Below are 5,919 nucleotides of genomic sequence, written 5' to 3' on the forward strand. Positions count from 1 at the left end.
TGAAAAACCTTTTAGAGCACCTTTAGTTTTAAGAGTGTATAAGCGATGCACCAAATTGAAAATTCTTGGCCGAAGCGGAAGACAAATTAAACACTGGGCTGAAGGCTGAATACCAAAAACTGTTGTTAATGTTTTTTCCCCCATGTATTTTGCTATTTTTTTTCACCATAGCATAAATTAAATAGCTAGTATTTGCTTTTAACAGTTTTGTCTTGCTTTTCAAAAAATAAAAAATAAATTACAAAACAACAATTTAAAAATATATACATAACACTGAACATTTTTAACATTCTAGTAGACATTATAGCCTACCGACAAACTACAATTTAACTTAAAATTAATAAGTTAGTATAATAATATTCTGTGGCCACTTTTAAGACCTCTTCTTGAATCAGGCATGTGTTTTTAATGGACAAATAAATGCAGCCTTGCTGAGCAAAGGAGAATGTTAGAATAAATGTAGTAATAGAGCTGTTCTAATTATTGTTTTTGTCTTACTTAGAACAAGAGTAAAATGACAATACTAACATTTATTAATGTTGACTTTTATTGAAGAGCTCAGTCCTAGTTTTTGCTGGCAGCAGCAGATTTGTGAATGATTGTCATCTTTGGTCTTTGAACCCTGGCTAAGGAGCTGCTGTCAGAATAAATACAATTGGTGTCTGGTGTATTAGACAACAGAACGTTCTGGAGTTGATTGACTAATGGATGATTTCAGTCATCATACAGTAACCTTTCTCTCCTCATGAAGACATGCGATGCGCTTCTAAACAGTCTCTCGCTGTCGCTGCTTGGAATGATTTTTTGCATCTTTCTCAGACAGTTTTAAATGTTTCCACACTGACCACATGTTTGCTGCATTAGTGCATGCCTCTATTTGATCACGTCACCTCATTGTTCGATATAATTTATTCAGCCTTTTTGCTTATTCGTCCAAACACCAAAAGAGCTTTCTTGGCTATTTTAAGCCGAATAATTTCAGTTGTTGAACATTCAGTGCGTCTGCAACAATATTTTTTTTGTGTGTTCCCATTTGCTCCAACAACAAAAGAAAAAAAATCCATGATAGCGTTTATGACTTCACAAAAGAGGGACAGATATTGCTCAATTACTAATTAATAATTACAAATTGTAGCAGATTTTAAATATCTTGGCGTTAGATTTGAATTTAACATTTGAAAAACTTAATAGTCTGTGCAGTGACAACTCAATTTAGAAATTTTTAATTTTATACAGAATCACACCACAAAAAATGGTTTTCTTACTTAGATTTATTGGTAACACTTTACAATAAGGTTCATTAGTTAACATTAGTTAACCACATTAGTTAACATGAACTAATAATGAACTGCACTTATACAGCATTTATTAATCTTTGTTAATGTTAATTTCAACATTTACTAATACATTATTAAAATTTTGTTAACATTACTTAATGTAGTGTGAACTAACATGAACAAACAATGAACAACTGTATTTCCGTTAACTAATGTTAATAAAGATTAGTAAATACAGTAACAAATGTATTGCTCATGGTTATTTCATGTTAGTTAATACATTAACTAATGTTTAACTAATGAACCTTATTGTAAAGTGTTACCGATTTATTTGTCTTGTTTCCAGCCAAAATATCTGAAAATGGATTTTCTAGACAAGTAAAATTATTTTTTTTTTGTTTTCAGAAAAAAACAAGCCAAAATTAAGTGTGTTTTTGCTTGAAACAAGCTAAATAATCTGCCAATGGGGTAAGAAAAAAAATCTTATTTCAAACAGAAAACAAGATTATTTTGCTTACCCCACTGGCAGATTATTTAGCTTGTTTCAAGCAAAAACACACTTAATATTGACTTGTATTTTCTGAAAACAAGACAATTTTTACTCGTCTAGAAAATCCTTCTTGATTTAAGTATTTTTAGATATTTTGGCTGGAAACAAGACTAAAAAATTAAGAAAAGCATTTTTTGCGGTGTGCAACTTTCAATAGAAGCTTCAAAAATTTTTTTGCATTTTTTTTATCTTTTCTCATTTTTCTTATTGTATTACTTCATGGTCACAAGCAAGTAAATAGCCAAAAAAGCTCTCTCGGTGTTCGGCTGAATAAGCGAAAAAGGCTGAATAAATGACAATAAGGTGACGTGATCAAATAGAGGCGAGCACTAATGCAGCAAACATGTGGTCAGTGTGGAAACATTTAAAACTGTCAGAGGAAGATGCAAAAAATCATTCCAAGCTCCGACAGCGAAAGACTATTTAGTGTCGCATCGCATGTCTTCCTGAGAAGAGAAAGGTTACTGTATGATGACTGAAATCATCCATTAGTCAATCAACTCCAGAACGTTCTGTTGTCTAATACACCAGACACCAATTGTGTTTATTCTGACAGCAGCTCCTTAGCCAGGGTTCAAAGCCCAAAGATGACAATCATTCACAAATCTGCTGCTGCCAGCAAAAACTACTGAGCTCTTCTTGTGGGTTTATGCCAAAATAAAAGTCAGAAATGTTAGTATTGTCATTTTACTATTGTTCTGTAAAATAAAATAAAAAAGGCAAAAATAATAACAATCATTCCAACAGCTCTATTAATACATTTATTCTAACATTCTCCTTTGCTCAGCAAAGCTAGATTTATTTGTCCATTAAAAACTAGGGCTGTCAAATGATTAATCAAGATTAATCACATCCAAAATAAAAGTTCATGTTTACATACTAAATGTGTGTTTATTGTGTATATTTATTATGTATATATATATATATAAATACACACACATACATGTATATTAAATTAGATTTATATAGAAAATATTTATAATTCTATATATAGTCAAAAATAAATAGAAGTATAACTATTCATACATATACATATTATATATTATTATTATTATATTTTTATATTATATAAACATATAAATATTTTTTTAAATCTATACATGTATATTTATATATACATAATAAATATACACAGTAAAAACACATTTAGTATGTAAACATAAACTTTTATTTCAGATGTGATTAATCGTGATTAATCATTTGACAGCCCTCTTCATCCCTGATTCAAGAAGAGGGTCTTAAAAATGGCCAAAGAATATTATTTTACTAACTTATTAATTTTAAGTTAGTAAGTAGTCTATAATATAAATATAATGTAAAAATGTTCAGTGTTATGTATATATTTTTAAATTGTTGTTTTGTTATTTTTTTTTTTTTTTTTTTTTTTTTTGGAAAAGCAAGACAAAACTGTAAAAAGCACATTTTGGCTATTTAATTTATGCAATGGTGAAAAAAATACATGGCGGGAAAAACACGAAAAACTGTGTTCGGTAATCAGCCTTCGGCCCAGTGTTTCATTTTGTTGGGCTTCGGCCACTAATTTGTCTTTCGGTTCATCCCTAGTCAAAGCAATGCATGATTTAGTCTCAGTGTGAATGTGAATGATCTGATCATAACACTTGTGTGTGTGTGTCGTGTTGCCGTCTGTCAGCTCTGAGCACACTGAAGTGGTTTGATGGCAAAACGCCTGACCACAAATTAGCACAGCATTCAGGAGAAACACGCAGCAAAAATCATTTCCTATAATTACAAAACTATTTTTAACCAACAAAACCGCCCGCTCACAGCAGCACTGCAGCGCAATACGGATCTGAGCGCTATCCAGAGCCACATTTAGAAAAGAGGTTTTCACACACAGCAGGAAGTCAGTGCCTTCAGAAAGAGCTGGAAAACAGTTAAGTTAGTAATGTTGATGCTACTAGTTCCTCCACAACACACTCAGGAGAGAACAAGCACTTCCTGTCATCATTAAACAGGACAGACAGACTCTCTCTGATCACTCGTTCATTTGCTCTTCCTATGTGGATGTGAATCTCTCCCCAAGTGTGTGATTGCATAATCATGGAGCAAGTACTATACTACTATTACTACTAATTTTAGCTCTTAAAGAGATGGTTCACCCCAAAATGACTGAATTCTGTCATTAATTAAGATATTTTTGATGAAATTCGAGAGCTTTCCATCCCTCCTTTAGCTTTGTAAAATTACAGTTGAGCCACTAACGTCACATCGACCATTTTAACGATGTCTTCACTAGTTTGCTGTCTATGTAGGGCCAGACAGCTCTCAAGTTTCATCTAAAATGACAATTTGTGTTCTGAAGACGAACAAAGGTCTTACGGTTTTGGAATGACATGACAGTGAGTAATTAATAACAATTTTCGTTTTGGGGAAGGCTATCTGTTTAATACTAATAACTCAATTAATCATATATAATAATTATAAATAGTTATTAAATTATTTTTGATAAAATATTAAAAATAAAAACGGAAAAAAGCTTTACTTTTGTAATATTTCACTGCAAAATAAATGTAATAATAATAATTTGATTTTATATTACAATATTAATATTTATATTGTGTATATATATATATATATATATATATATATATATATATATACAAAAGACATTTTAATAATAAACATTAATTTTTATTATAAAAAAAAAATTATATATACAAAAGACATTTTAATAATAAACATTAATATTTATTATAAAAAAAATTATATATATATATGTATATATATATATACAAAAGACATTTTAATAATAAACATTAATATTTATTATATATAAAAAAAAAAAAAAAAATATATATATATACAAAAGACATTTTAATAATAAATATTAATGTTTATTATTAAAATGTCTTTTGTAAACCTATTTTGTATAGGACCTTGAGGATCTTGAGATTCTTGGAAATTTAATTTGTGTATTCCACTTTTATTTTTTAAAAATAAATATTTCTGTACTACTGTTTATAAAACAATTGTGAATATTGTCATTTATGCATTATTATGCATATATTATAATTCTGTTGTATAGATTTGTTAATTGAGGCTGTACAGGTTTTTTTATGTATATTTATGTATATTTTGTTATCTTATGTTTCTTTTTATTTTGCATTTGCATTTGTGTTTGTTAAACTTTTAAAACTTTAAATAAAATAGGACATATATTATTCAAAATTTTTTATTTTTTATTTTAACTTTTAAAAGAGTTTTTTCTTTATATTTTTTCTTTTTCATGTCACAATTTAACAAAAATGTTACTTTATACCTTACAGAAAGCATTATTTCTTTGTTTCTTCATTTTTTTCATAAAGTTAAAATGCTCAAAATAAATAAATAAATAAAGGTGCATACAGAATATTTCCCCCTCACAAATAGGTTAAAATTAAATAAAAAAAATGTGGTTCTTGAAAATTTTGGAATCACAAAAATAAGTGCTTATTTAATTTAATAATATTTAAAAAATGATTTTCTTACTTAGATTTTTGTCTTTGGCTGTCTTGATTCCAGCCAAAATATCTAAAATTCTTAAATCAAGAATTTTCTAGACAAATATTTCTGTTAGAAATAAGATATTTTTTGCTTACCCCATTGGCAGATTATTTTGCTTGTTTTAAGCAAAAACTAACTTAATTTTGACTTGTTTTTTTCTGAAAACAAGAAAATATTTTTTACTTGTCCAGAAAATCCTACTTTTTAGACATTTAGACTCATAATTTTTAGATACTTTGGCTAAAAACAAGACAATAAATATATATATATATATATAAGTAAGAAAAGCATTTTTTTGCAGTGTATATTACAAAACTACTATTTATGGCTGTCTTACTGTCTTCATTTTAAACGTTAAATCAAACGTTTTTGACAAAAAAAAAAAGCCCTTAAATAAGAAATTACATTTAATTACGTAATTAAAAATTACATTTTATTCGATTTTCATTTTAATACAAATTTTTTTTTTTTTGTCATAACATTGTCACAATGTAACAAAAAGGAAAATTTACTTGATACTTTATGAAAAGTATCATTTCTTTCTTCATTTCTTTCAGAAAGTTAAAATGCAAAAAAAAAAAAAAAAAA

The sequence above is a fragment of the Garra rufa genome, chromosome 16 (assembly GCF_049309525.1).
Source record: "Garra rufa chromosome 16, GarRuf1.0, whole genome shotgun sequence".
In the NCBI taxonomy this organism is placed as follows: domain Eukaryota; kingdom Metazoa; phylum Chordata; class Actinopteri; order Cypriniformes; family Cyprinidae; genus Garra; species Garra rufa.